This window comes from Trachypithecus francoisi, unplaced genomic scaffold, assembly GCF_009764315.1.
Source record: "Trachypithecus francoisi isolate TF-2019V2 unplaced genomic scaffold, Tfra_2.0 Lachesis_group1, whole genome shotgun sequence".
Lineage (NCBI taxonomy): Eukaryota > Metazoa > Chordata > Mammalia > Primates > Cercopithecidae > Trachypithecus > Trachypithecus francoisi.
In genome coordinates, this window is record NW_022681454.1 from 15,676,868 (window position 1) to 15,691,625 (window position 14,758).

General features: G+C 38.5%; 1 protein-coding gene across 17 annotated transcripts in view; it reads right to left on the minus strand.

Moving 5' to 3' along the window:
• Positions 1 to 14,758, minus strand: part of LDB2 (LIM domain binding 2) — a 412,267-nt gene that overhangs the window by 98,605 nt on the left and 298,904 nt on the right. The window lies entirely within an intron of this gene.

The following is a 14,758-nucleotide window of genomic DNA, read 5'->3' on the forward strand; positions in this document are numbered from 1 at the left end:
GGAGCTGTATAAGATATCTCTCTAGAATAAAAGGCTCATTTTAAGAGAAGTTGATCCCTTTCACTTGGTCTAAATTGGTCTCTTTCATTCCATGTGTCTGGTCCTGCCCCATTTTAGTTTCAGCGATTGTGTAAGTAGCTGGGCCTTTCTGACATAGGACGCTTAGAAATCTCTAAGAAGCCCTTTTTTCAGCAGTGATTTGAAATCCTCTTACACTGGAAATCCCAACTCATAATATCAGGAATTTTGCCTATGTGCAGATTTTAAGGCAAAGTTCTAAAGCACTCTCAAGCAATCCAAGGTTTTTAATAAATCTCTTACATTCACTATATAATACCCTTTGAAAGACAAAAATAATGTTTAAGATAAATAAACTACTGAAGAAAGCTTTAGCTAGGAAAGATCACCCAATCGTCACTTGAATGTTTTAAAATACTTAATTTCATTTTAAAAGAATCAGTGATAATCCATTTTGTATGGATCTATATCTCTTTTGTACATGAACTTGGAAAAAATAAGTATAAAGGAAATACCCTGCCAAATTGTTTTCTGAAATGATTTTAAGGAATCCCCATACGGATGACTAGTCTCTAAATAATTTACACAGTTGTTATTGCCTCATATTTGCTGCAGGTAAAATCAATCAACAAGTGTGTGCTAAATATTCCAGGATTTTCAGTGATTCCATCCTAGATAATCCTTCTACATGCATTTTCTAAATACTGCCTGATCTCTAATACTGCATGCTCACTTTCTATATATAAAATTCAAACAAGAGTAATTTGAGTCCACCATGTCCTTTAACAAATGCATAGCTAATATTATAAAGAAAACTTTGTAATGCTAAAATCCGTATTGTACTTCACTAAATAGATAAAATTAATTGAATGCATTTCAAATATTCTAACTTAAAGCTAATTATCATAAATCAGCCTAAGTAATTTGACAATTTGGGATTCATACTGTTGAGAATAAATGCAAACTATAAAAATGCAGATGTAGGCCAAAGAATTGTCACATTAAAAAGGTTATGGCAAATAACCACCATTGGATTAGGAACATTATACTTTATTTATCATGAATCCTGCACAAGTTAATTCCTTAGAGCACTGTTTGCTACATATCACCATGGTTTTCATTCATAGTATAATAAAAGTTGAAAGGGAAAAACGTTTGAAAGTCTTTAACTTTAAACCTAAGTTTTTAATTACTTCCCCAAATCCAGAAAATGTACAAATTATATAGTAAATACACTTAAAGAGAAACATAGCTTTGCTTTATTGAATAATTTCTAGCACTCTAGGAAATGGTTGCCATGGATACTGGAGGTTTGTTTTCAGTTCTGTTTCCTTTGTGAGCCTGCCCTCCCATTTTTCCATGGTCCTGTTTAGACCATTAGTCACAAAGGTTCATTATCCACCGTAGTAGACTAAACCCACAGTCCGGTGGCCCCAGTAAACCATGACAATGGTATTCACACCCTTGAGTATGCAGTCTCCTCTCCATAAATCTGAGCTTGGCCCTGTGATCTGCTTTAATCAAGGATAATCAAGGCATGAATATCATTGTATCAGTTTTGGGCTACACCTTTAAAAGAACTGGAAGCTTTCACTTTGTTTTCAGGAAGAAGTCAGTTGCTACATACAAAGTCCTACTACTCTAAGACTGCCAGACCATGAGAAGCCCAACCTAGTCAGGTGGAGAGGTCATGTGAAGGAGAACTGAGTCTTCCAGCCAGAAACCCCAATTGAGCTTCCAGCCAACAAACAGCACTAACTTACATGGGAGAAGCTGTCCAGGAAGTGAATCCTTGAGCTCCAATTGAGCTGCCTCAAGCTGGTGTCACATGGAGCAAAGATGAGCTGTCCCTGACGTGCCTTGCACAAATTTCAGAATCATAAGTAAATAAAAGAAATGTTTGTATTTTAAGCCAACATGTGTTGGGGTGTTTTTTAATCTGTCAGTAGATAATTTTCAACCACACTAGCCACAAAGGTAGTCAAATAAGAATTCTTCCCTGAAAGAAAGAGGGAAGTTTTGTCAGGAAAAACTTGCAAGTCATGGAAATATAGGAGGCTGAAAACAGAAGAAAAGCAAAGCAAATTGACAGAGAGGCTTCGTGGGCGATTTGGGCCCTAGTCTCAGCTGGGAATAAAGCCAATGCCATCCCTCAGAGGTCACACTTGTGTGAAGTGTGCCCCTCCTTTTCTTTCTTTCTTTTTTTTTAATTGGCTCAAGCTGGTTCATGTTAGATTTCTGTCATTTGCAAATAGAGAAATCCTGACCACTGCAGTCCTCTTCCGGCATGGACAGAGTAGTAAACACTGAGAGAATAAAGAGGAAGTGATGAGAGCGATCAGCTACAAGAGATAACTGACTCTCCGTGCAACACACTGTGTTAGAAGCTGCAAGAGATTAAAAAGGTGTCAGAGATTGTATTAGTTTCCTGTTGTTGCTGTAACAAATTACCACCAACGTAGTGGCCTACACCACCACAAACTTATTATTTCATAGTCCCGACAATCAGACGTAGGGCTTGCTGGGCTGAAGTTAGGTTGTCAGCAGGGCTGAATTCCTTTCTGGAGGTTCTCAGGGAGAATCTGTTTTCTTGTTTGTTTCATCATCTAGAGGATGTTCACACACCTTTCATGTGGCCCCTTCCTCCACCTTCAAAACTCACAGTAGGGAGTTGGGGCCTGGCGAGGCATCATTCTTACTCCCTCTTTTGCCTCCCTCTTGACTTTCAGGATCCTTGTGATTGCCCTGAATCCATCCAAAGAATTCAGGATAATCTCCCATCTCAAGATCCCTAACTTATGAGCTCTGCAAAGCCCCTTTTGCCATGTAAGGTCACATTCACAGATACCAGGAATTCAAACCCGGATATCTTGCAGGAGGCACTATTCTGCTTCCCACAGAGACTATACTTGCCAACAGCTTCTGTTTTACAAAGGAGAGCAATCAAGAATACAAGAAACACACGCATACACCGTGCACGCATGCACGCAATGTGCAATACATAAATAATGTGCAGTGAATGGGACAGACAGCCAGAACAAAATCCCATGGGCCTGAAGAAATCATTCTATTGATCATTCATCAATTTCTTCTGTAAACATTGACTGAACCTGGAGTACGTATAAAGCTCCATGGTTGATGGTCGATGTTGCAAACACAAATTTTTGTCCCTCTCTTTCAGATTCATTTTTGAATTTGAATTAGATTTTTGTCCCTGCCTTTCAAATTCATTTCTATCAGGAGAGGTAGCAAGTATCTAAGTATCTATAACATGACGTGATCGCTGATAAAGCTTAAAACTGGATTTATGATTTTGAACTCTTTATCAGTATCTCCTGTATCCTGAATTCAATGTACAATTTTATCATTTCTGAAGATCTGAGATTAGCAAGTTCTTTTAATGCAGTCAACCATGCCACTGCATTGCACAGTCAGATATAAATGACTAAATCAGTGAACATTTCAGATGTAGGTTCAGCGGTCACCTAACTCGACAGCCACACCAGTTCCAAATGTATTTAGATTTTACAGTGTTACATTCATATGTCAAAGTTACACTTTACATTTATACTTTTATCCCTGGAATTAAAATAATTTAAATATTGATATACATAAATCTACATTGTGCTCCTATGAAAAGGATTATGTCTTCTTTTGTTTTTTTAAATATTTTTTATTTTAATTTTTTATATTTTTAATTTTTAATATTAAAAAATATTAATTTTTTAATATTGTTGGAGTGAGATTAAGATTATAGTAGATTATAAAGGCAATGATATTTTTCTAACACATTTAGATCAAAGCTCCAAAAGTTGGGAAGTGTGGAGAGCCAGATAACACAGGAAGATTTTCTGTGATGTTAGGTGAGTAAAATATACCATACATTATTTATCTATGTATTCATGAAAGATAAAAGAAAATCATACATTAAATTATTCAGGTGCTGAAATGTGTATAAACAATGTTTAAATTATACCCTACACTTTATAGGTAAATATGATTAGTCCAGAAATAGCTAAGATTTTATTCAAAGCTAATTGTGCTGTGGATCCCTGCCTTCAAGCTCCTTAGGGAGATTTTCATTGTTGTTCTGTTTTGTTTACATCCATTCATATTCCCCAGAAATTCTTGCTATGGAAGTTGATAGGGTGACGGTGTGGTGGAGGCAGGATCTAGCTTCTATCTTTTCTTATAGGTATTACTTGTAGATATTAGGATATCTACCAGATATTCGTTGATGTTAACTAACTTTTTTCCTTGTTTAGAAACAAAATGGTGTAATACAAGCTGGGAGATCATAAAGAAGACATAAACTACTGTGCATCCTCCCCAAAGCAGAAGGTCTGCCTTTTAGAGCATTTTATCTCTTTTAGTAATTATGAAATGCATTAAAAAAAACTCTTAAGGATGTTTATAAGTAATTCACGTGAAAGAAATTGCATGTAGAAAATAACCACATAGGAAAATATTCAAACTAGTTATTGAAATACAAAGTTAAAATAATAACAAAAAGATTAAAACATAAACCTGGTGAGGTTGTGGTAAAACAGACATACACAAATACTTTTAGGGAAATCAACGTAGTGATTGCTTCTTATTTTGAGAGTTTCTAACTCTCTGGAAGTCTGTTAGCTGGGACTCTGAGCTCTTGGTAAATACCCTTACCAAACTGCAACTCTCAAGTTTATGTTTAAGTGCTCTGAAGTTCTACAGTTCTTTTCAGAAACCATCATCTAATGTGAGACTTTTTAATTTGGGGGCATAAAATTTTAAATGCCTGTAATTTCTGTGTTTCAAAGACAATTTGCTTCCAAGAAATAAAAGGGGTTAAGAGTCTGATTTTAATAAAATGTGAAGTAAGAGGAAAATTTGTAACTAACAATATATTAATGCCATTTGACATATGATCATTATTTAGCTGATGATTTTGCAACTCTGAAAAGAGAGAACCATATAACCAAGCATATGTTTTTAATTAGGCAAACTTAATTATATTAAAATTATTTACTATACTAGGATTTAAAAAATTTGTATCTAAACATGAAAATAGATAAATTCGTTGGCTAAATATGGGTAGTTTTATGTGGTTCTGCTAAAGCTACTGTAGTTCTGCTATATGTCAAAAATCCAAATGGAAATTCTATTATTCAGATACATAATAAACACCAAGAGTCATTAAACTTTAAACTTATCTGTATTCAGAAATCAGTAAATGCATTATGCTGACCTGCAAATGAATATGCTCCTAGGAGTGAGATAAACAAGACTGATGATTTTATTTATGGTAAATAACCATTATATATAGCCAAAACAATAGAAGTAAAATATGCTTGACCTGTGATGGGGGTGATACTAGTTCAAGGTAGATCTCATTGTTCTTGATGAAGGGAATGCAAGTTGAACTAATTAATTAATTTTACTTTTATAAATTGGCATGACTTTCATTCTAATATGCCTTTTACTTATTTTCTCAACCAAACTAATTTACTTGAATATTTTCTCTCTGATGATCTGTCTTGCTATTTCAAAGATTTGTTTATTTCATATATACTTATTAAGTAACTGCTACAGGCCAGATATTGTTCTAGGTGCTAGAAACAGACAAGTAAGGAGACAGAGAATAAACTTGATGGCTCGGGAAGGCCAACTAGTTCAGATTGGCCAGTCTGGAAGGCTGCCGTGAAGAAGTGATGATGGAGATGAGTCCTAATTGAACAAAGCCATGTGAAGATCTGGAATTAAAGAGGTCCAGGCCCAGGAACCATAGGGGCAAAAGCCCTAAGACAGGAATGAATTTTGATTGAACGAGTTTGGTGTGTTATGGTATCAGAAAGAAGACTTTGTGGCAGGAGGGTGGTCAAAGAGAACAAGATGATAGAGATGGGGTCACAGAAAGAGGCAGGGTCAGATTATGTGGGACTTTCAAAACCATGGCAAATGGCTTCCATTTTATCCTTAGCTCAATGTCAAGACATCGAAAGATTTTAGCCAATGATATAATTTACTCTGTTTTTCCTAAATGCATTTCCAGCTGCCAGCATGGTTTCAAAACACCATAAAAATTTTTGATCCTCTTATAAATTTAATAGGCATTTTTTCTTCCACTTTCTACCTACCAAATTTTTCATAACTTGACCAAGACTTCAGTCACCCTATCTCACACTAGGTGCTAAGTGCTAGAGAAACAAGGATGACTAGACAGACCCCATTCCTGCTGTTACAGAGCTTTTGATCAAGCAATTCTTAGCATCATTAATTCACCAATTAAAAGTATGTCATGGCTCCATCTTGTCTCTCCTGTTTCCCCATTGTCTGACACACAATAATGAATGAGTCAATGCAACAAGTGTGTGAATTTATAGGTCCCAAGTCATAGAAGCTTACATGTAAACCTGATAGAATTCATCTCATTGAATTGAACCCAGTACTTCGACATATTCAGATTATTTTGGATCTTGATTCTGTCAGTGATACTATGGGCTATTTATTCTAGATGTGTGTCTTTCATGGTGGCAAAACTCTTTCGACTTTGATCCAAAGTACTAACAATAACATTGTACAGGAGAAGTCCACAGCAATGGAGACCTCCTTCTAACTGGACTTCTTAGTATGAATCAAACACCCTGTAAGTATGAAATTGAAGTCCTTTAATGACTTCCATAAGAAGTCCATGCTCTGTTACTAATGGCTCATAAAGATAGTACAGAGTCCATGGGGAAAGAGTGAGGTGTCAGAGAAAGACCCAAGCTGAGGGATGCAGAGACGTTAATCAGGCATAGAGGGCGGGGGAAGAGAGTGGTCCCGGGAGAAGCAACAGCATTAGTTAGAGAAGGTGGTATATTTCCATCACCTAGGCTGCTGCCTTGGTCAGATGTTATATATTTATACCTTGGAAGATCTCATCTGGATGAGCTACTCCATTACACAGAGCTCTTGCTCTCTTCTTATGATGGTACAATATCCTTTTAGTTATTAAAATTTTAGGATGTAGTTTACATCTGGTAGATTTATTTTTGCCCTTACTCTTTTATGTCAGCATTGTCATAACTGTACTCTGTTTTTTATTCTTCATATGAATATTAAAGTAATTATGTTAAATTCAAAAAAGAAACACAGAGAGAGATTGATTCAAATTAAATTAAATGTACTAAGAAAAAGTTGACATCTTTATAATATCCAATCTTCCTATAAAGGAATATGAAATGTATGTCCAGTTGTTTAAATCTTTATTTTTATCTTTAAAAAATTCCATAGTTTTTCTCTTTTCTTTCTTTTAGAGAAAGGGTCTCACTCTGCCACCTGGGCTGGAGTGCAATGGTACGATCATAGCTCACTGTAACTTCAGACTCCTGGGCTCAAAGAATCCTCCTGCCTCAGACACCCAAGTAGGCTGAGAACACAGGTGCCACCATGACAGGCTAAATTTTTTACTTCTTTATAGAGACAGGGTCCAGCTGGTCTTGAACTCCTGGCCTCAGTGGATCCTCCTGCCTTGGCTTCCCAAAGGGCTGGGATTACAGGCAGGAACCATAGTGCCTGGCCAACCAAAAATATGTTGCACCCTCTAAGGTTTGTAGTTTTCTATATTTGGATACTTAACATTTCTTAAGATCCTTGCATATTTTAGTTATGCTAAATGGTTAATGGAATTTTAAAAATTTTATTTCCATTTGTAACCCAGGCATTTAACTGAATACTCATTAATATTAATAGTGTTTTGGGAAGGTTTTAAAAAATTTTCTGGGCCAAATAATCCATTATTCCCAAATATTGATATTTTTGTTCCCTTTCTCCTTACCTATATATAGATTCTGCTTTCCTATATATAGTCCTGTTCTAACCCTTGCAATAACATGAGAATATATATAAGAATGTATATATATTGCAATAACATGAGAAAATATGTATATATGTGTGTGTGTGTATATATATATATGTATAACAAAACGTTCAGAAAAAAATTTAAATAACGAGGGAAGTAGTGGGCATTCTTTTTTCCCCTTGATAGTTTTAGGGGAAGTAAAGTTAGGACTAGGGGAAGTACTAAATGTTGATTTGAGATCTTGTTACTTACTATGGAAAGAAAAACAAACAATTATTCTATTCCTTGATTTTATGACTTCTTTCTTTTTAATCCTGATAAACGTCTAATTTGACTGTATGCCTTTTCAGTAATAAAGTAATTTTCCTTTTGAAAACTATTCATTAATATATTATCAATTATTGAATACCTTTTCAACTCTTAGCATAAACCTTACTTTCTCTTACGCACACATATACTACATTTTTGGATAAATTTAACTTATGAATTAATTCATTCCTTTCACAAATGTCAGTAAAAGCAGTGCCCTATTTGAGCCACTTGCTGGATGCTAAGTTAGAAAGACAGGGCCAGCAAAAGGTTTAGTCCAGTAATTCCCAGCAGCATTTCCTAATCCCAATGGATTCCTAAAGGTCTTAAAACACAACTTTAGCTAGTTCCATGTTTTTAAAAAAATCATGAAAAAGGAACATATTTAACATGTTTCTTTGATTCGAGTAGGATGATCTCAACTATGGTAATACTGATTAGCTCTTGATTCGTGATCATGAATGGCACTTAACAGATGTGGAAAAAAATAAAATATAAAATCTCGACAATTATTTAATAAAAGTAATTAGGTTATCTATGATTATATTCCACACCTTCCTTTTAATAGGAGAGAAATTCCATGATCAGAGAAGTGAAACTACATAGCTTAGTTGGAGTTAGGGTGGAATAAAATGGAACACTTGTTTTTAATCAATCAATGTTGGTTAATTTCTATGTCTTGATTTAATTATAATTAGTTCTTAAGTCACATTAGTAATACATGTGCAAAAAGAAAAAAAACCATATTACTCTCACAGGTACTCACTAGCTCGTCACAATAAATTTGATTCTTTTCTCCAGGTGTTGAGCTAGACCTTACAGAATCCTCAAACTCCCTTTTAGCTCAGTGCTGTCTTATGACAGAGTTGTGGCCAGTGCCTAATGGACACTTCCATTGTTTTCATTTTGTTCAACAGAATAGACGTCAAGAAGGGAAATCCCACTGCCAGACAGGCCAGTAAAATCATTCTGTGTGTAACTGGTGCACTGTCTCCCTATCTCTGACATTCACACACTGAAGACACAGTGGGCAGATTCCAGAGACCTCCCCGCCCCACTCACTGCCCTAAGGATGGAGAAGTCAGGAAATGGAGGAGCCTCTGGTTTCCTAAATTACCACCAGGAGGGGGAGCTGCCACATTTGGGGAGACCTCATTTGGACTTTGGAGCAAAAAATACCTTTCTCTGGTGTTAAGACATTAGAATATCAAACTTTATTTGTTTAAACAGCTAGGGTTAAGTAAAATAGTTACCAGTAAGTGTAGGTTCCCTGACCACCCTATACCCACCAATCTCAGTGCCTTCACCACTTCCTGGGTCACCTTTTTATCAATGTTTCCTAGCCTTCTAGATTTTTAAATTATTTTGTTTCATTTTATTTTGTGTTTATTTACACAAAGTTATATTAAATGTATTTATATGGCAGGATTTTTCTTTTATTAGTCAATAATACATTTTCAGCTTTAAATATGTTAGTGTACATAAGAAGACTCATTCGTTGATTTTAAATGCTGCATTGTATTCTAGAGTATGGCTCTATCAAAGTTATCTACATATTCCCATGCTGAGGGACATGAGAGATTGTTTTACATTCTTTTCTCAACAGGGTAGACCCTGAGAAAGGGAAATATATATTTTATTTTACTAGGTACTAGAAATTGTCCTTCAAAATGCTGTTACCAATTTACTTCCTTATCAGCCCTGATAATACGTGTTTCACCCACAACCTTCACCAACACTTAATATTGTCAAGTTTTAAATTTTTTGCCTTTTAGATCATAAAGCAAGTCCCTCACAAAGTGACAGCCCTCAAGTACTCAAAAGTTTATCTGCATGTAAATGATAAAGGTAAATAATTAATGACAGGCATCCAGCTCATGTGGTTATTGCTCCAAGTGACTAATTTACATTTGGCCTTTTCAGATGGTATGCAGTTTTCTACTCAAAATCCATTCACTTGGCTACATGGAAAAATTACTCCAGACTAGAGAAGTAGAAAAGAAAATCGACTCCTTTATTTTTCAAAGTTGCCAAACTCTAAGAATTCTTATAAAATTATTTCAATATGTTTTATCAGGACTTCTCCAACTCAAACCAATGGGGACACCCTAAGTCATTGAATTTTGTGTTTTAATATCAACACGATTCACCTGGGTTAGAGAAATGTTGCCAGAGAAACAGACATATGTGTGTAATTTCCAGTTTAATGTAAACCAGGAATCATCAACCATTAGCAATTCTAACAGTGGTCAGAGAGGTGATTTCCTTACTGTAGAGAGAAGGCCGACATGGGTAAAACTGGTCCTTTCTTCAGGGTTGGATATTATACAAGACATTCGTTCTAAAGTGTTAAGCAGTTACTAAAATAGAAGCTAATAAAATATGACCCTTGAAAGAGGATTTTGAGGTCAAAAGAAAGGTTTGTAGAATTAAAATAATAAACTGGCTCTCCCCCACCACACTCTTTTCTCAATGCCATTTCAACCTCATCTACTTCCTTAGTGGTGCCATGCACTTGCATTCTTTGAAACTTTTGCTCACTCAGCATCCACCACCCAGGGGGGCCTTGCTTGGGTCTCTTCTGTTTTATCCAAACTCTTAGGCATCCTCAAGTCTCAGCTCCAGCACCATCCTCCCTGCCCTTTTGAGTCTCTCATTCTCTCCTTTGTATTCTTAAAGTGTTCATAAACTTGAGCACTGCCTTGGAAGTTTCTGATTCATACACTGGCTGTGCTACTTACTCATACTGTGACCTTGAACAAATGATTTATGCTCTCTAAATCCTAGCTTCTTCAGCTACAAAATGGCAATACAATAACTGCTTCAGTGGGCAGCTGCAAGTATTAACGACACTATGCACGTGAAGTGCTTAGCACAGTGCCTGACACATGTTAGCTCTACTTATCACTCCCATAATACCCTGTTTATGCACACACTTTGGGACTCATCACACTGCAATGTGATCATCAATTTTATTGTCTTCCCTTCAGTGACTGTAGTTCCCTGAAGGCAGAGAACGTTTCTTGATCATTTCAGTATCATGCCACATTTGTGATGTAAATAGCTACTTATGAGATGTTTGGCAAGTGGATAAATGTGGACTTGGCACACCTATTTGGACAGTCTGCCAATCTCAAACCTGTTATGCATACTCACGGGTTTCTAACACAGAGGTAAGGCCACTTTCATTTCAGGTTCAAGAGAATCAAGACCACAAAAACAAGGAAATAAGGTTTTAGGGCCCTGTATCTGGAATTTTCATATGTCAGTGTTCTAGTCCAGAACATGGTTTATGGTTTTAGAGTGATCACTTTAAAAGATTCATTTTTAAAGTTAATTTTGAGTTCTGCAAGTAAAAAAATAAAGTCTCCTATCTAAGATAACTTAGTTTTGATGGGGTTTCTACTTTATCATACTGTATGTGCGTGATTCACAAACATCTGACTCCACACAGAAAATCACACGTCTTTAAAAAAAAGACAACAACAACAAAAAAGACTCTATTTGCATGCCAGGTCAGCATTGCAGGGGCATTTTACAGGAAGTAAAAGTCCTTGGAAATGAGAAGCAGTAAAAAAAGGGTCAGATTCACATTCCATAGGAGTCCACAGGGGGCTGTGCTTCTGACCCTTGGATTGTCTACAAGAAAAGGAACAACCGTTCTGACACAGAATTAATGTTGCATAGGCTCTCAGGCAGCAGGAAGGAACAGCCCAATTATACCCACCCAAGTCTGAAACGTTGCCTGGGCACCAGCTGTGGGGTCTGACATTCTGTGTGCAGGTTTTAGGCAAAACCTTAGGACTTAGGCAAGAGAATGCAGCCTCTGGGCATACTATGCGTTCTGAAATGGCCCTGGTCAACCTGATCCTTGGACCTAGGTGCCGGTGCTTACGCACGTCACTAAATGTCTCTCACAGGTTAAACACACAACCAGCCCACCAGACATTCCGCCACTATCCCATCATCCTTCCTTGAAGCTGTCCCATCACCTTTCAGTGGGAGACTGGGGCTCCATTCCTAAAGATGAATGACAACTCTGAACGGTCTGCACTCCATCCCCTCCAGGAGGAGAGGAGGCCTTCTGACAGGGAGAGAGGAACACCGGACATCTGCTGGACCACACGAGTCAGGGGCAGAGCTGCTCCATTGCAGGTCACAGCTCAGGCTTCTCTCTCTGGCTTCATTCTCTCTCTTCTGTCATCAATAGAAACTAATAAGAAGGTCTGGGGAGCAGGACCAAGATGGCCAACTAGAAACAGCCGCGTTCGGAGGCTCCCACAGAAAAAACCATAATAAGCGAGTGAATTCTTCACTAGCAATCAAAGTATCCATGTTCTCCAATCAAAATTGACTAGAAGGCTGGTGTGACCTATGGATAGTGTGAGGCAGTGGCCTACCTGAAAGCCACGCAGGGAAGGGGAACCCCCGCCCCCAGCCAAGGGAGACGGTAAATGAGCGTGCTACCCAACTGCGGAAACTGCTTTTTCCACAGAACTGTGCAACCCACAGATCTGAAGATCCCACTTGCGAACCCACGCCACCGGTGTCTAGTGTCCCAACCCCAGAACCAGCAGATTCTTATAGCCTCTCAGCTGGAATCTGCTTAAGCCTACTGAACTCCCCGGGGGAGGGGCAACCAGCATCTGCTGCCGCTGCCTGCTGCCTAAGCCATTTGAGCTCCTTGGGGGACAGGCAGCAGCCAGCACTGGGACTCACAGCTGCCTAACAACCTAAGCTCCCTAGGTAGGGGAAAGGTGGCACCCGTTTCTATAGCTCCAGGCTGTGCTTTTCCCCTGCTGGAGCCAGGGAGGCTGGACAGCTTGGTCCCAACACACGTGCCCACAACCCAACACATGTCCCCACAAACCAACACATCGGCTGTGGCAGTCTGCGGCCAGAGTGCCTCTTCAGGCCCAAACCTGACTCATTCTCCCTCAGTGGGCAGTGCTTCCCTGCAGGATCTCCAACAACTCCAGTCAGAGGCTCAGGGACAGAATTCAGATCTCCCTGGGCCTGAGCCCCTAGGCGGAGGGGGAAGGAGGGTTGCAGTCTCTGCAGACCACCAGACTTAGCTTCTCCTCCTAGTAGTTTGAGGAATCTGGGTAGCACAGGTGGGAGGGTTTCCACCAGCGAAAAACACTCTCCCCACCAAGGGTCAAAGTGCTTCGTTAAATGGGTCCTGCTACCTGTGCCACCTAACTGGGTGAGATCCGCCAACAGGGGTTGTCACATACCCTACTGGCATCCCAATGGCATCAGGTTGGTGCCCCTTGGGGTCAGAGATCCTGGAAGAAGGAGCAGACACCCATCTTTGCTGCTCTCCAGGCTCCTTGAGTGACGTCTCCAAGATACAGGAGCGAATCAGATGAGTATGGCCTGAAGTGAACCTCCAGCAAACTGCAGCACCCCTACAGGAGAGGGAGTTGACTATTGAAGGAAAAAAACAAACAAGCAGAAAGTGGCAACAACAGCATCAACAACAAAAATGCTCCCATAGAAACCCCATCCAAGGATCAGCAGCCTCAAAGACCGAAACTAGACAAACTCATCAAGATGAGAAAGTATCAATGAAAAAATGCTGAAAACCCAAAAGGCCAGAGTGCCTCTTCTCCTCCAAATGATCACAATATCTCTCCATCAAGGGCGCAGAACTGGGCAGAGGATCAGATGGATGAATTGACAGAAGTAGGCTTCAGAAGATGGGTAATAAAAAACTATGATGAACTAAAGGAGCATGTTCTAACCCAAAGAAGCAAGAGCCTTGATAAAAGGTTAGAGGAATTGCTAACTAGAATAACCAGTTTAGAGAGGAACATAAACGACCTGACGGAGCTGAAAAACACAGCATGAGAACATTGCGATGCATACATAAGTATCAACAACCAAATTGACCACGTGGAAGAAGGAATATCAGTTTGGAGACCACCTTACTGAAATAAGACACGCAGGCAACAATAGTGAAAAAAGAATGAAAAGGCATGAACAAAACCTCCAAGAAATACGAGACTTCATAAAAAGACCAAACCTATGATTGACTGGAGTACCAGAATGAGATGGGGAGAATGGAAACAAACTGGAAAACACACTTTACAATATTTTCCAGGAGAATTTCCCCAACCTAGCAAGACAGGCCAACATGCAAATTCAGGAAATACAGAGAACACCATTAAGATACTCCATGAGAAGATCAACCGCAAGACACATAATCATCACATTCTCCAAGTTTGAAATGAAGAAAAAAATGTTAAGGGCAGCCAGAGAGAATGGCCAGGTCACCTACAAAGGGAAGCCCATGAGACTAACAGAGGATGTCTCAGCAGAAACTCTACAAGCCAGAAGAGACTGGAGGCCCATATTCAACATTCTTAAAGTAAAGAATTTCCAACCCAGAGTTTCATATCCAGCCAAATTAAACTTCATAAGTGAAGGAGAACTAACATCCTTTCCAGACAAGCAAATGCTGAGGGATTTTATTACCACCAGGCCTGCCCTACGAGAGCTCCTGAAAGAAGCACTAAATATGGAAAGGAAAAATCAATCACTGCAAAAACACACCAAAATATAAAGACCAATGACACTACAAAGAAACTGCATCAACTAGTGGGC